General features: G+C 37.9%; 1 protein-coding gene across 2 annotated transcripts in view; it reads left to right on the top strand.

Annotated features, from left to right (window-relative positions):
• LOC138707588 (uncharacterized) overlaps positions 1-18461 on the top strand; it is a 121254-nt gene that overhangs the window by 35758 nt on the left and 67035 nt on the right. The window lies entirely within an intron of this gene.

The raw sequence follows: 18461 nt of genomic DNA on the forward strand, positions 1-18461 counted from the left end.
CCTCGCACCTCGCACGTCGCATGCGTCGGTTCAGAAAAACCAAGGCTTTAGGTATAGTGAAATTAAGCGCATTCAACTATCAATACTCAGAGTCTAGATCCCGTCAATTTCTATACATATTCTCTGAAATATATTACACTTACAACATTCTAGTTGATTGAGTTGCAAACTACTTCATTTATTGAAGTATTGAAGTATCCGTTGTAAATATAAAATTGCTCCACAATTTTCACAGATTTAGACTGTACTTTTGAGACAAGCGGAACTTTTACCTCTTGTAGACTTGACACTGACTTGTACTTGAGCGTCGTCAGGAGGAGTTGACAACCGTTTTATAACTCTTGAGTGTGCGATATATCCTACCAATTGCGTTGCAAGAGCTGTCAGCTGGTAAGTACTGCATTCATCAAAGGTACAGTGCAATTTGTTCTAACTGAAATTGTGTATTCGATCCATTGCTGACCCTCAAATCAACATTCCTCTGTCTTTGTGTTGTGACTAATATCGCACATCATTTGTGTGTTCCTTACATAGCATTATACAATATTACGCGATAGAATAAAGTGTACAGAATGTTACAAATTGAGTCAGATTTGTTGGGTACTCTTCGCACGCTACCGTGTAATATTCAATTTTTAACAGGCTTTCCTAGTATCAAATTACCCATGTATTATGTAAATACGTCTCTAAAATTAGAACAACACATGGCGTACAAAGACGGAAATGGCGATGTAACGTTTGCAGGATGATACATTCCGACACAATAAATTCGTGACTAATAACAGATTGAAATAAATGTGGTCTCGTTCGATCGGGTATACGAATAAGACAAGAGAATGACCTTGAATAGGCCCCGCATATGCACAAGGCGCTGATAAGGGCCCATGGCGACTGGCGGTCATTTTGAGTGTGGGCGAAATTTTCAAGACAGTATCCCATAAGCTAGCTCGCTAATTTTGGTGCCAAGCGAAAAATTGCGTATAGATATGTCGATTTAAGCCAGACGTTTTCACGTAAAATCCATTGCCGTGTTACCGACAGCCTCAACCCAAATTTTTTTCTGAACAAAAAATGTTATATCTAGATTTATCTCTAATTTTCGTTGCAATTTTAGTCTATTATTTTACTACCTTACGCTAGACAGCTACACAGACAGGTAGGGGCTAAACCTTATTAATGAATTGGCGGTCATTTCTTGTGGCATCTCTTCTTATGCGTAAGTGAATTTATCAGAATCAGTAAGTGAACGTGGGTTCGATTCACGTTTGGGTTGATTAACTGGTTGAGATTTTTCCGATGTTTTCCCTAACCGTAAGGGGAATGTCAGGTAATCTATGGTGAATCCTCTGCTTCATCTCGCTATTACTAATTCCATCGACACTAAGTAAATCAGTAGTATATACAGCGTCGTTAAATAACCAAGTAAAAAATAGTCTACGTATGGTGAGGGTTAAAGTCCTCATCATGTACTTATGCAGTGGCAGGGATACAGTAGGCCTATATGACGGTAAATAAAGATATACTCTATATTATCCAGAACACCAACTATAGGTTAGGTAACGGGGCAAGGAACGGGTTAGAGACGACCCTTTGCACGTCGGCCATACTGAGGTCTATCATGCACCCCGAATTTATGGGATGAATGAGGATGAGGTGTACAAGTCCACCGACTGCATGTGACCCCTTACCCGCTCACCCAATGGAGGCCCCCTAACACCCCTTGCCCCAAGTTCATACCGCCAAGATGACCAAGCAGCACAGGATCCATTCCAACGGCCCTGCCAAGGTTCGAAGCGCCCTTGGATATGCTCTTAAGGAATGAATCCTGACAGAGATATTGCGGAAGGCTGCGAACCCAGGAACGGTTGCGGAAAGGATGCTTCCTCCGTAAGTGGAGGACGACATGCATCTTGACATGAATATATCTATGGAATAAGATGAAAAAGATGGATATCAAATCTAAATTCTTTTTCTACACGGGAGGGGAAGGGAAAAGGACCATGGCAATGAAAATTCCAATTCGGCATTTGCCTAAGTAACCGTGGAAAAACCATAGTCTGATTGATCGGTCTGGGAATCGAACCACGGACTGCCCGAATGCGAGAGTCCCATGCGGAACGCATGTGCTACCTCGCTCGGTCAATTATAGGTTTAGTCCACACAAAGCGAGGCTTCTACAGTAAGGTAGCCGTATGTTTTGAATTAGGATAATATCTATTCCAGTCCATTAGCTTCCATTAGTGTACGCTGGTCTTGGCGGAAGCAAGCTTAAGCTAAACATTATTTAAAGTTAGTGATGGTAATGTTTGAAGGCTGTTCGTTCTGACCGTGTTTACTATCCTTTGAAATTACATTTCCTATTGATAAATTCATTTCTCAGTATTTTCGCAAGGAAATGAAGTCAGCAGTTTTCACAATAACCGAGGTAAGCACACCCAAACACCTTCCTGTTGACTGAAGATTGTGGTGGTGGTTGCTGGTCTTCTTGTAGGCTTGCGTAACCACTACTTTTACCACTATTTGTATCATATTCTTGTAATTAAATCGAGATTGAATCGTAACTTCTTCCAATGGCATTTTTTTATTATCCAATTTAATAAACCCTATTTAACCCTGAGGTATATTAGGGTTATAGTTGGCATCAAAATACATATTTTACAACCAATAAACAATAGTAAAGTTATAATATAAAATAGTGGTCACAGTTACAATTCACATGAATTATGTTGAAGAATGCACTTTAATGAAAAATGGATCCTGTTAAAGATTAATGAGATGTTAGAGGAATAATCAATGCAAAAGATATACAAGAATGTCTAACCGTTTCAGAGTAAATACACGACCTAAAAAGATAATCAATAGTAGATTAATATAACAAAGTTTGAATTTCACTTTCAAATTAATACTTAATTCATGAACAATGGAACAGTTAAGAATAATAAAGAGATATTACAAGCAATGATTTACGGTTACAAGTTACATACGTGATTCAGGAACAAGTACAATAATTAAAATAATAAGACAAGTAATGACAACTAACGAATAACGAAATTCTTGAAGGGCAATATACAACATTAGGGGCAATACAAAAGATTTAAAAACAAATGTAAACAATGAAGGATAGTAGATAAATTGACTTAAAATTACAAGTTAAACACATTCTTTTTAAAGCAATAGCTAACAACAAAGAGATACTAACAATACACTGACTGTAGTTACAGATTAAACACATTATTTTAAAAACAAACACGCAAAGGATCAATAGATATTTTCAGGCATTCTATACATGGACCATGACTTTAATTCACATCGTCTTGACGTTACTTCGTATATTATTTTGTGTTTCAATCTGTTTCAATTTATTTTTCACTGTAACAACAAAAATATGTTTCATAAAGCCTCAAGACATTTCTCTATATTTATTGTATCATGGTACTCTTTGTCAATGGCAACCTGTAATGTTTATAGGAAGAAATATATATAAATAAAAATAAAATAGATATTAAACACATTATTTTAGAAGCAATGAATAGCTATACTAAGAGATGACTTAAAATTTAAGAATTAAATACGTTATTTAGTAACAACAATTGGCAATAAGGAGGTATTACAAGAAATGGCTCAAAATTGAATTAATCCTTTCTAACCAACGATTCATTTAAGGACAATATGGCATTTGATTCAATTCAGTCCAGTGAGGTGTGACAATTACTCTATCACCCGTCTTATGATCGGAATTCTCAGTCATGTCTCGTGTGCGCGTCTAGCGTAGCAAGTTTACAAACGGAGCCGTTGGGAAGGAAAGAGTGAAAGTTGAATTTTTTCCCTAATTGATGGACAATTGCCATTTTTACTGCTAGTCCATCTCTGACTCCGACTGCTACTCCATCTTCGTCTCTCGCTCTCTTTCCCTTTATTCAGTTATCCATTCTCTCTTACTGAGAGCCAATAAATGCATTCCTGCTCAAGGAAGGCAGCTCGAAACAATAATCAATTAATGAATTGCTTCACTTCGCTGAAGAGTTCAGAAACTTCGTCTGCATCTAATTTAACGTTGTTAAGGAGCGGGTGCTGTGTTAAAGACTCCGTACAAAGCAACGGTAGGTTTTACTTCCTCATTAATGAAACATACATGGAAAGGTTTGTGATGCTGTTAAAATAAATACAGTAGAACTTGGTTATAGCGACCTCGTTTTGTGCGATACCTCGCCTATAACGTCAAATATTCTGTGGTCCCAACTAATTCCCCATAAGACATATACTTTCCTACCTTGCTTAATACGACAAACGCATATGCGTCTACCTCGCATACGTCATTTTCAACCTCAGTTTGGAATAAGATTTAAGAACCAAAGTATTTTAAGAAATATTATGTTGAAATCTGGCCCTGACAAATTCTCTACAGTCTCCTTCTGTCATAGACCTCTGGAATGCAGGCGGATTCCCCACCCCATTGTAACCTGCCCGAATTCATGCGGTATTAGGTCAGTTTCGATAGGAATTTTTCACTAAGTACACGCATTTTAACGCAGTATGGCCACTAAAAGAAGTGAGTGACGCTTTAGAAGTCATTATAATAATTATGAACATGTTCTATGAAGGTAGGGAAGGGAGCAGTGAAATTGCAACTGAAAGTGTGAACATAGAACGTAATTTAGCCCTAGAAAGTGTGTATTGGGCAAGTAGAAGACAACAGAGTAAAATGACTGATTATTTCACTTCTATGTAAAGTAATCTGGTGAGTACTGAACAAACTGTTTTAACACAGAATACTGTATTTATAATTGTAGGCCTAAGTGTATTTTATTATGTTCATTGTAGGCTTAAAAGTCAATACATAAATCCAAAATAAGTCTAATTAAATTTGTTATTTTTCATTTTCCACCTCACTAGATTGATAATGTGAATCTCGGTTACTACGACACTCGTTTATAACAACATAATTTTTAAGACCCCTTGGCTGACGTTATAACCAAGTTCTGCTGTATACGATTTCTGCATCACAAACACGAAAAGAATGTTCTGACACACCGTTTGTCAATCCGTCCGTCTGTCTGTGTGCTGGTATTTCTCACTAATTACTGGACGGATTTATTTATATTCAGTACATATGAGTAAGTCCCGCGCCGTGGCGTCGTGGTCTAAAACATCATGCCTAGGACTCGCGTTACGGAATGCGCACTGGTTCGAGTCCTCATGGGGGAAGAAATTTTCTCATGAAATTTCGGCCAGTGTATGGGGTCGGTGCCCACCCAGCATCGTGATGCACTTGGGGAGCTACAGTAGGTAGCGAAATCCGGTTGCGAATGCCAGCTATAACGGCTGGGGGGGGATCATCGTGCTAACCATACGATACCTCCATTCTGGTTGGATGATCGTTCACCTCTGCTTCGGCATGTGGGCGTGAGGCCAGCAGCCGGCTGGTCGATCTAGGCCCTTCACGGGCTGTAGCGCCACGGATTATTATTATTATTATTATTATTATTATTATTATTATTATTATTATATATGAGTACATTTGTCCTAGAATGATACACATGTAATATAATTTATGTAAAATATTAATAGGGCTCTACTGAAATCGAAACTCTAATCTGCCTTTGAACTCGGAATCAAATATAGCTGCATTTTTTATTTATATTTTTCATTAAATAGAGGCGTAAATGAAACCAGGTGCCTGGTAAGTACACTGACGTTCAAAGATATCTGACCCTACTATTCGATAGTGATCGATAATTTGTTTGTGTAAGTGTGAATTCTTTCAGTTATTAGTTCTATGAATAGATGGCGATGATAATAGTTAGTGTTGCCAATCGTACATAAATATACCCGCATTATAAAATTCAATTTTTCATATCACTCTACTGATTGTAAAGCAACACTGGGTTTAGCTGGAAACCGCTGATATTGTCAATTATGAGAATAATTTATGCTTAATCTACATCATCATATTCCCCGACTAACGGAACTTTTTCCAAGTTTTTCACTTTGTTATATCTTTGGTTATGATTTATCCCGTGATTAGAAAGTTCGCTTACACGATCATAAAATCGTAGGTCAGATATCTTTAAACGTCAGTGTACACAGTCCTGCTTTTTATTCCAAATCTGTGCGTGTATTCAAGGTCTATCCACTTCACTTGCGTGATTCGGGTTCCGCATATTACGGATAGGTGGCAGAACTGTGACCCATTTTCAAGTTGCACACCACTTCGGCGGGCCATGCTATGTCTTTTGTGTATCTGTGTGGAGAGTTATGTCGTGTACTAGGGTGAGAGTATTTGTAAGTGTAGTGTAGTGTAGGGAATGGGTGAGGATGGTGATGAAAGTGACGAAGGGAGAAGGGAAAACCCTTGCAGACCTCGCATCTCGTTGATATAGAAACCACTTACTATCTCTCGTGTAGTCCGGATTTGGGCGAGGCGGGCCTCGCACCTCGCACGTCTTCTGGAAACACTCGTTACGCGTGAATAAACCGAAACTAAATATGAAATATATCACTTTTGAGCGCCAATATTCATAAATGGAAGAATGTTAGAAATAACTACAACACACAGATTGCTATTTTATGTAAATAAGTAAAATTTATTACAGGTTATCTACTTTAACTGCAGAAAAATAAATAAGTCAAATGACTTAATTTTAGGGTACGCCATTTGTGTAGAACCAAGAAAGGACGTTCATCTTCTTTGAGTGAATATTAAATAATTTCATCCGTGAATACCCTTAGAATAATAAACTGCGAACATTAATATCATTTGCAGCAATATGAATGAATTGAGTTCTTCCGAAACGTGTAAAAAATAATGGATAGTTATAACAAAATGTTTTTGTGTAGTATCAGTATAATACCGCGCCTATGGTTCAAGCGCTAACTCGCCGGTTTTCCATCCAGAGACCCGGATTCGATCTCCGAAAAATTGAGTTGGAATTCGTGGTGGACAAACAGACGTTGCAGAAAGGTTTCTTCGGTGTACTCTCGTGTTCATCATTCCATCAACACACACTGTCTTCCCCTCATTTCACCTGTCCTCTACAATAGTTACATATTGGCTAGGTGAAGTTATGTAGGAAATACGGGTTTTCAGTGCTGATACAAGTAATTATTGTGTGATTTCTCCGCTCTAGCCCTGCATTATGCCGACCATACGGATAGAGTGGTCCGCATGTGGTATATATCTAGTATTGGTCCAAAGACATACTCTCCCGCCGTCGATAAAGAAAAGCTGAAATAGAACAAGGAAATCAATTCCATACGGAACCTTGGAGGGGAATTTTGCCAGAATTTTCAAGTCTACTGGCATGTTTATAAATATTTTCCATCTTTCCGCTACTAGGAAATATTTACTACATAGGCAAGCCGGAAGATCGAGGGGTTCGATTCCTGATGGGTCATGAATTTTTTTTCCATTTATCTAATTCTTCCGTCCACATCATGTGCCTGGAGTCTACACACTCTCTAACACAGTGATGTCAACGAGAGCGCAAACATGCTCATAGCCCGTATGCGCTGATCAGAGCACGTAGACACGCAGGTACAAGTCGCTGGTGAACACAAGGGTTGTACAGTAGTGGCAAAAAAAAACCGGACCGACCCTTGTAGCTGATTTCAGAGCCTTGTTCACTCCAGAGCACGATAGACTGGTAACTAAGACTTTCGTGGTTCGAATCCTGCCTGGGAAGGAAACTTTTCTTTGTTCCTTATTCAAATTTATTCCCAATACTTTTCGATTGCAGCGATATTTGACTACTTAATTAACTTATTATTCGCAGACTTCGCATCTCGCAGTTACAGAAACCACTCACTATCTCTCGTGTAGTCCGGATTTGTGCGAGGCGGGCCTCGCACCTCGCACGTCGCATGCGTCGGTTCAAAAAAACCAAAGCTTAACAGGACCTCTCCGACAAAGTTTGAGCAGTGATACATAACACAAAAAGGATCATTTTTGTTAAGAAACATTTTCTCTATGACATGTTTTTCATGAATTATGCGTCCTTTTAGAAACGGATTCCGGAAGGGCAGGTCATTCACTGCAAACCCAGCATTCTCCTATTTTCTCTATTTTATATATAAATGGCATTAATACATGTATTTTTTACATTTCAATGTCTGGGTTCATTGACACCTTCCGCTGTTTAATTGTAATTAATGTAAGTCATTAAAAGTGTGGGCGATAAACTACATCCTTGTCGTATTGACGATTAGTTCAAATATTTTTGGTTCTGATAGTTCCAGTGTCAATTATTAGGCATGTATTCGCAAATAAAATTCCAATAACTATAATCATGCGTGGTGGGTAGCCCTTACATTCTAAAATTTGCCGTATTTATATTCTGTTTACTCTAACAAAAGCTTTATGAATATGCAGGCACTATAAATGTTTTCTATTCTTATCCCTTATTTGTTCTGTAATTTATGTGTAAAAATAATTATCTGTAGGGTAAAGTTACCAAATTCCGTGATACTCCTAATTCCGTGATACGTTTCTTTCACTGAATGTCACGGGATTGGGTATCTTGGTAGGAAGTTCATCGATGCCTCCATAGTAGGCGAAAGATGTATTCTTTCGAGAAAAATGTCTGGCGCTTTGGTCGAACGGCAAAGCTTTGACTGACCTTGAATTTAAAAAAGTATCACGGGATTAGGGGTATCACGGAAATAGGCAACTTTACCCTAAATTATCTCAAATTTGTCTATTCTCTCCCAAGCATATATTCAGTACCGATTTTTAATCTGTTAGTTATAATTTTGTTTTATGCTTTTTATCCAGTATTAATGAGATGCCTCCATATACCGATTTTTCCCCGATGTAATTTCATAAATATATTTTTAATAGTAGATTATTCATAAATAGGAAGCTCTGCAACTTTACCAAAATTCATTAATTAAGTATATTAATCTTACCTTGCACTATTATGCCGCAATATACATTAATTTTATGTAATCGTGGAGCTTTTCGATATTTCATAGATTTCAGTCCTTCTTAAAATTCTGAGAATGTTATTGGATCTACTTTCATTATTTTAATCGATTTAATTATTCAATTAATATCCTTGGTTTTCATCAAATTCGAAATAAAGTCATCCTCAATACAGACCATAAAGGGGCAGTGGGGATTAGTTTCCTCAGTGTTCGAACATGAAAAAGGTAACCACGACATTACAAACTTCGTTTTATTTCATACGAGAAACCACTCGCAAGATCTGCGCAAAAATGCTTAAAGCCTTGATTTTTCCGAACCGACGCATGCGACGTGCGAGGTGCGACGCCCGCCTCGCACAAATCCGGACTACACGAGAGATAGTGGGTGGTTTCTATAACTGCGAGATGCGAGGTCTGCGCACTTCACAGCCATAGAAACCACTCACTACCTCTCGTGTAGTCCGGATTTGTGCGAGAAGGCCTCGCACCTCGCATGTCCCATGCGTCGGTTCATAAAAACCAAGGCTTAAAGCGGTTGAAACATGAAGGGTTGGGAGTGGAGGACAGTGAATACTTTTATAGCACGATGAAACAAACACTACAGGCCTCCTCGTGCAGAGCGAACATCGGCAAATATCGAACTTCGCCATACTCGACAAACTTGAACCAAATATAGCGCCGTAATGCACGATGTTTGTGGGGATGCCAGTGCTATATGCTCGACTCCTTTACCCCAAAGGTAATACCTCTGGTACTCATTTTTGTTAGAGCCGTAGTCCGACCGGAAAGATTAGATCATTGGTGTAAATCGATGACTCCATCAAGAATCGAACCCGTGACCTTTCGGCTTGAAGCGTTACGTCTTAACCGCAACGCTACCGCGTGCCTTTTATTATCAAGTTCGCCATTGTATTAAGTAGACGTCTTTATAATATTCTGTATGTGTTTATTGCATTTAAACTTGCAGTTTATCTTTCTTGTTTGTTTAAGGCCTGATTGTATAAACCATTTAATCTTAGATCAGAGGTTAAATTGATCCTTGTTTTAGCTGAACTTGGAATTTTGTGTTGTATAAAGTCTAATCTGAGATTAATTTTTCTCAAACTAAAGTCAACTTTGAAGACTGAAGAAATTTCTCCGATTAAGTTAGATGATCCAAGTTCAGTTATTTATTTTCTATTTGAAATATACGAGTGACAGATTGTGCAAATAAAATATCCATTATTATTAATATTAGTAGATATCGTAGGTACATTTACATATATTTCTTTCAATTTCTTGCCTTAATACACAAACAGTCTTATATTTTATAAGGCTCTACCATGTTCAGCAGTGTCAAATAACATAACCTATAATTATATTATGTTTATAACAACCATTAATTATTAATGGATATGATAGGTACATTCATAAATTTTCAATTAACTGTATTAGTAAACGAAAATTGTCGTTTTATAAAGCTTTATTATGTTTAGCAGTATCAAACACCATAACATGATAACAACTTGGAGAACAGTCAACCTTCTTCTTATTGTCCGCCATTATTTACATTGCAAAAAAAAACAGTGTGTAATACGGAAAGTCGGGAAAAAGTAGTTGTAAAGTCGCTAGATTTCTCATTATGAACAAAGAAAGATTAAATTTTGTCACTATGGGGTGCTAAAAAGGTCACTAAATCCCTATTTAAGCAATATAAAAGTTAAAAGAAATTGTTGTTGAAAAAGAGTTAAAGTCGCTAGATTGGCAACACTGAACAAACCTGTATAACATTGTCCGCGCATCACGTATTTCACCTGTTTATGCGATGTTGTCAAATCCTTTTCACTTGAACTTAGATTGCATTTGAACCAAGGTAATTTGATCGCAGAAAAGTTTTATACAATAGAAGAAGTGTCTGAACTCGGTTCACTTTTCGATCTTCGATCAAAGTTGATCTTTAGTCAGGGAGTTTTATGCAATTGGGCCTAAATGTTTTATTAACTTCAATGATTTTAACTCCTGTCACGTGTATGCCACGTTTCTACCGCACTTATAAAATTTTCCAGCGCTTCATCACGAACCTTTCTTACCTATTTTGGTTATTTTTCCTTTTTTATCTGCATTTTTATGTAGTGTTTCCGTTTTAGATTGGAAATACGGTACATTTTTTCACGATCGTGTTTTTGTTGTATTTACAGCTATTGTTGTTAGGCCTTGAAAGTTAGAATACACATACAGAAACTTGTTGTTAGGGAAACCATTCTTCTTCACATAAAACTATACTGAAATAGACCCATTAGAGTGCATTTATTGTTATTTTGTTACCATTACAGTATAGCTTTGCGAAGGCTTTGTAATAATATTGATCTAAATTTTCAATGCAAAATATATTGTATTTACAAATTTTAAAAATATGATCGTGCAAAAAATGTACAATAAACGTTTGTGAAGCGCATTACAAAATCTCGGAAATTGAAAAACTCTCTGTGCTCGTTTTTCAGATTTCTCCTCTATTTTGTAAAAAGGACTTCCCAAACCTTGTATCGTAATGTACTATTATAGGCTTCCTAGTTTTTAATTTATATCTTATCGCTGAATTCCGTATTCTTAATCACCTACTATTACCAAACCTTTTCCTTTCCCTCAATATTTAAATTTGCTCTCTCTGAATTGAGTTATTTTGTCCCATTCCAATAATTTGACATTTTCATCTCTTGGTATTTCTGAAACATGTTGTCCATTGTATTTTTACAGAATTTTCTTACGCTCTTATGTTGTAATATATACACATTTTATGTATTCTCTTTTTTGTGTTTGGGTTTAATTTTTTTATCTCGCTATTATTTTTATTTTATTAATAACGGGGTAGCGATCTGATATTTTCTACTAGGTCTTGTACTAGAGAAGTTAATTTATTACTAGTCATTAATCTGTTAAATAATACATCTAAATTGACGACGGATTTTGCACTGTCAGTAACAGGGTTCTCCTACGTACCATTAATTAACGAGACATGCCTCACGGCTTTACTTCCATACCGGATGAAGCCATGCTCAGAATTTTATCACAGTCTAGTATATACAGTCACGAAGCTCAATACGTAGTAAATATACATCCATAGATAGTTGCTAACCACTAGGATCGCTATTATCGCTTCATTACAGACAATGCAGAATAGTACCTGCACAGTCTATTGTTCCTAGCACCCTCACAACTCAAACTTCGTGACTGTATTTACTACCATAGACTGTGGTTTTATCACAATTTAAATTCCATCGCCTCGGTTGGATTAGATCCGTGAACCTCGTACGTAAAAGTTAGTATGACGTCCGCTAGATCATCGACGACGACTCTAATATATTTCAACATCATTTTAAAGAGTATGACGAATTCTATGCTGTTACTTAAATTTATTTCGAATTAGTACGTTTTCAATGTCCATATTACTGAAAATGATTTAATATCTTTTTGTCATATTTGGTTTTATGAATCTCAGAAAAGAAGGAACACATAACACAATAAGGAATGTAACACAACCAAAAAAGAAAGGGGCCTGCACTTTATTTTCGTTTCATCAGCGTGGAGCATCTTGGAAATAATTGTTAGACAATGGAAAGATGAAAGAATGATAAGTTTGCATTTTAGTAATGGATCCGTCATCCATTACTGTCACTTCAGTCGCCTGAATGGAATGTGAGTGTTTTTGATAATGTTTGTTTCACGAACACGAACAAACAACTTATGCCTGATTCTTTAATGTCCTTTCGTCCATTTACGAACTATATTGCCCCTTTTTGTATTGTATAAGATTGAAGTCGCGCAACATCGCTGGCAACATGGACTTTCGTTAAACAATTACCACTATCGTTTATAAAATTCTCAAGACTAATTTAAGCGTAATTGTTACTAAAGCTGGAAATAGCAATCATTTAGATGTGTTGGATTCTTATTTTCTTATTTCCAGCCATAAAAAGTCGCATTTGTTTTGAGTTGTAGAGGTTGGCACATTATTTAAGCAATATGTGATACGCAATAACTTTATTTAACCCTACTTGGAGCATATAGCTCACCTCGTGTTCGAATAGTAGTCTTCTGCCAGTATTACGTTGTGTTCTCTTCTGTGGAGACGCAACGTGGGTATGCAAGATTAAATTAAAATATGTTAATTAACGACGCTCGCAACTGCCGAGGTTATATCAGCGTAGCCGGAATGTTGTCCCGCAGGAGTCCTTTTACATGCCAGTAACTCTACTGACATGAGCCTGTCGCTATTAATCACACTTAAACGCCATCGACCTCGGACGGGATCGAATCCGCAACCTCGAGCACAGAAGGCCAGAACTCTACCGACTGCACCACCTAGGCTGACGGTATGCAGTCTATGAGGAGAGGCAAAGAAAGACACCTAAAAGTCGATGATACGCTTTCCGGTATATAAGGAAGTAAACTTCTTTTATTTATCCATGCAAACCAAATGTGAAAAACTTAGACAAATATTATTGTATAGTGCAAGGTAACCTGTTAACGACCTTCACGAAATTTTACACTATGTAAATTGTATTATAATTAAATTTGCATTACTGCAGTTAGATAATACATTGAGGATTTTTTAGTTAAACATGTGCATTGCAGTAATAAATATGTTATTGCTTGCACGTACTGTCTGGGATATCCAACTGTATAGAAGTGCTAATGTAGGCCTAAACAAATGGCGAAAACGTCGGCCGTTTACAAGCCACGTATTTGTTTCTGGTGATCTGTGCAGGCGAATGAAACAGACTGCATTCGTTCTATAAGGAATGATTTCGTAAGTTTGTCATAAGATTGAGCCATTTCGCACTGCCTTCATAGTTAGCAGTCAAGTACGTCTAAAGCCTTGGTTTTTCTTAACCGACGCATGCGACGTGAGGTGCGAGGCCCGCCCCGCACAAATCCGGACTACATGAGAGATAGTGGGTGGTTTCTATAGTTGCGAGGTGCAAAGACCTCGCATCTCGCGGTTATAGAAACCACTCACTATCTCTCGTGTAGTCCGGATTTGTGCGAGGCTGGCCTCGCACTTCGCACGTCGCATGCGTCGGTTCAGAAAAACCAAGGCTTTATAGAGCACTTCATTCTGAGGGATTTTTTAATTTAATTTGAGAAGGGGAGCACTAGGACCCAGCATTGCGACCTAGAACATCTACTGCGCATCGAATTCCCTACCCACATACATTGTTTTGTGAAGAATTTTAGATAGGGGCGCAAATAGCCATAGTGACTGACGCGCCCTTTTCAAACCCCACTAACTAACCTACCCACACTGGCTGACCACACTCAGGTTCGCAGCGTACTCAGGTTTCGAGTAAACAACCTCACTCGTCCCTAGGCCAGTTCTCACGTGCCTCACTAGCCGGCGTTCGGGGAATGCTTCTGAATAATATTTTGTCGCCGAACGGACGCGCTCTTGCACGAATACAACACGCTCCAACGTGAACTTATCCCGGGCTACGGTAAAGATGAAAACGAATGTGAATAAATGATAGTGAAACGAGTCCGAGGTCCAACGCCGAAAGTTACGCAACAATTCCACAATTCCGCTGCAATTGGTTGAGGGGAAACATCAGAAAAGCCTCAACCAGGATTTGAACCAGGGCCGCTCGTTTCACGATCTCACATTCTAAACGTTACTCCACAACGGTGCATCATTCTGAGGGTATTCCCCTCGTCACTACAATAGTAAGCTTCCGTCGTGAGTTCGAATACCACCTACGGCATGGATGTATGTTCATCTCTTGTCAACGTGCTGTATTAGGCGGAGATCCGCCATTTAGCGTGTAGGTCGAGTGAAACAACCGCAAGATATGAAGAGGACGGGCTACAAACCAGCTAATGGAACCATTTCTTGTAAAGCGCTCATACTGATATGTCTCTATTCTATCTGCTTACATGTATACTGTAAATACATCGGCACATTTGCTCTGTTATCTTATCTAACGTCGGCCTGGGTAGCGTAATCGGTATAGCGCTGGCCTTTTGTGCTCGAGGCTGCGGGTTTGATCCCGGCCAACGTCGATGGCATTTAAGTGTGTTTAAATGCGACAGGCACATGTCAGTAGATTTACTGGCATGTAAAAGAACTCCTGCGGGACAAAATTCCGGCACACCGGCGACGCTGATATAACCTCGGCAGTTGCGAGCGTTGTTAAATAAAACCTAATTAAACATTAAACTATAATAAAATTTACATGGTGTAAAATTTCATTAGAGTCTTTAACAGGTTGCCTTGCACTATACAATAATATTTGCCTAAGTTGTTCACATTTGGTTTGCATGGATAGATAAAAGAATAGTTTACTTCCTTTGATACCGGAAAGTGTATCATCAACTTTTAGGTGTCTTTCTTTGCCTCTCCTCATATACTGCATACCGTCAGCCTAGGTGGTGCAGTCGGTAGATTTCTGACCTTCTGTGCTCGAGGTTGCGGATTCGATCCTGTCCCAGGTGGATGGCGTTTAAGTGTGATTAATAGCGACAGACTCATGTCAGTAGAGTTACTGGCATGTAAAAGAACTCCTGCGGGACAACATTCCGGCGACGCTGATATAACCTCGGCAGTTGCGAGCGTCGTTAATTAAACATATTTTAATTTATTCTTGCATGCCCACGTTGCGTCTCCACAAAAGAGAGCACAACGTAATACTGACAGAAGACAAACTCAGTAAGAAAATAATTACACAAGACAATAATAACGTTGCCCTTCTTATATTGTTTAGTCAACTGTCCGAAGACAGGTCTGAACCTCAAAAGTGATTCCAACAAAGCACCACTTATGAGGCAACTAAGACAGAAGAAAAGGGGTAGTGTGGCTAGTTCATTTCCCCTCCATTGCATACATCGCCTATTAGCTAAATATTATGGTTTCCATGAATTGTAAATTCATATCAGGTACCGGTATCGGTTCTCTTTCCGACCTCCATGAAACACTTGGTAACTTGAACTTTCAGATAACATCCGGTAAACACGGGAAAACACACAGCTAGATGGAGCCGTTCGATTTGGAAAACGACGTCTGTGTTGCTCAACAGCAGCCAATGCATTGCCATCACAAAATCCATAAAAAAACATATCTGCATATTTATTATGCGAATACACGAATTAAATGTCAAGTGAACGTGTATTCAGTTGCGTGTGTTGTGCTGGCGTTACGGTGCTCAGTGTGCAGAAGATATAGCGTGAAACGTCAAGTATAGTGTATGGAACTGCAAGACGTTCCAATATTCCTCATATTAATTTCTCTCCAACCGTTAGACTTCGGAAATAGATATGTAAGTTTAAATTGATACAGGTTAGCCCTAACTACATTATCCTTAAGTATTTTATATTTCTCTTGAGATACCCTGTATAGGGCGAACAGTGGACCAAAGCAAGTCTAAGTGTGAAACCCTCGAAAAGGCAAGCGAAGAATATCACAAAAGGAAGTACAGGAAAAGTATTAAATATGAAGGTTCAGAACCATAGTGGGCCAAGCGCCATTTACTTAAACCGTAGAAAACTAGGGTTAAAATAAAGTTATTACCATAATTTAATGGAAACATATAGCAAGTAATATGAAGTATACACATTCAAACTAAATGATATATCAATCTTCATTAAACTATGGTATTCACTTAACTTTAACCCTTGCTTTCTCCGTTTTTAATAAATGGCGCTTGGCCCACTATTGCTCTGAACCCTTCATATAATTATTGAAAATAATTAAATAGAAATAAATAAAGTTCCTTTATTAATATGTTTTGTTCCGGAGAAAAGTTTTCCAGTCATTGTACGTATGTAACGAGTTTTCAACAAACTATCCATTCATAACGTGCACAAGCAACGGGATTTCCATAGCTCGCAATATTTCGAAAACAGTTTCTGATTCGGAATTCAAACATATTCCCATAATTCTAGCGTGTGGGAATTAACAGAACAGAGACAATTCTATATACATCAGTGATGATGCGAAATAAAAGACTAAAACTATATCCAAAAGCTGTAGCAATTCCCTCAACTTGTTTCAACTGACAGAAATGTTATCTGTTATTCTCGTGGGAATTAATAGCTTGAAATGCTTAGCAAACTACTGCGTATGTGTTGATTCGGTCGGACAGGAACAATATGATGAAATATGCTGCGCAAGAGATTGCTGATTTGTAAAGTTTTTCGGGCAAGAAGCTCAAACTGAAAAAAAAAAAACCTGAAGCATGAATTGCGAGATTTGCCACTAAATCGTGTCATTTCTCATGGGATAGTAATTGAAGAAGTGGATTCCAAACTGGCCTAGGTCCAAATGACAAGTTATGAGAACAATGACAAAAACTGATAAAATAAATTTGACGTCTTTAGTTTCTGCGCATATATATATATATATATATATATATATATATATATATATATATATTTCTTTTAAACGAATCTAAGACAAGACTTAGGAGAGACTGTCAAATAAACTTACACAGTTATATATGGCTTGAAAAGGACAAATTAAAACGTGAATGAAACAAGTTAAAATCTTACAAAAAGGACTTAGGATACTTTGGAATCTACCTCTTCAATTAATTTCAAAACTGACGTGATTATTCCAATACAATGTTCGAACAGGGCGATAATGCAGTGACGAATTGTAAAGAATTTGCCAGATACTGGCATGTCACCAAGCAAGAAAATAAATAATAAATAAAATAATGATCAAAGACCTTAATAACACCAGAGAAAATTACCCAGTTTATGCAACAATGGAAAAACGAAGTAGGGAAAAAAAATGTGAAAATGTGGATACAATTATTTTAAAAAATAACATCAACAATATGGAATTTTTCCTTCTGATTGAGGTTCTGGCTACATCTATTAACAGGCAGTATATCTCACTTGACGATAAGTTATGTGTCAATTTAAAAAAAATAACATCAACAATCATTGGCGGCTAATTGACTGAGGCAAGTGAGGCCGGGCCTCAGTCACTTGGCTTAACTGAAATCAAATTTTGTGTTTTTATATAATATATTAGTTATTTGAATGAAGCATATATCGCTGTAGAAGCATTTGAAAACTTTTATGTATATAGAACTGTTTTGCAGTAAAATTTGTTCCTGAGGCCGGGATCGCTCGTGCCGGGTCTGGCTTGTGATGTATATAGAACCTGTTTTGCAGTAAAATTTGTTCCTGAGGCCAGAATCGTTCGTGCCGGGTCTGGCTTAATGCATTTCATGTCATTTCGCGGGCTTTGAGTTTAAGTTTAAAACGTTGTAGCTGAGGCACAATTCGGCTGGCCTGGTCAGGTTTCACTCCTCCCATCCATGGGCCGGCCTCAAGGGTAGAGTGGGGTGGGAATAGCAGTGGTGACTTGTCTCCTAAATAGGCCATAAATAACAAAATTCCAGCTCTTTGGCAGGCAGAGACCCACTCGATTCTCTCCCCTTATGTCTCAATTTATGACATAAGCGAGGGTGTTGCACTATTGTACTTCGTAGTACAGTAGTGAATCTGGGCCAATGTTGTTATGTATTTTGGGAAAATATAAACAGAAACAAATGCGAGAA

This window comes from Periplaneta americana, chromosome 10 (assembly GCF_040183065.1).
Source record: "Periplaneta americana isolate PAMFEO1 chromosome 10, P.americana_PAMFEO1_priV1, whole genome shotgun sequence".
In the NCBI taxonomy this organism is placed as follows: Eukaryota; Metazoa; Arthropoda; class Insecta; order Blattodea; family Blattidae; genus Periplaneta; species Periplaneta americana.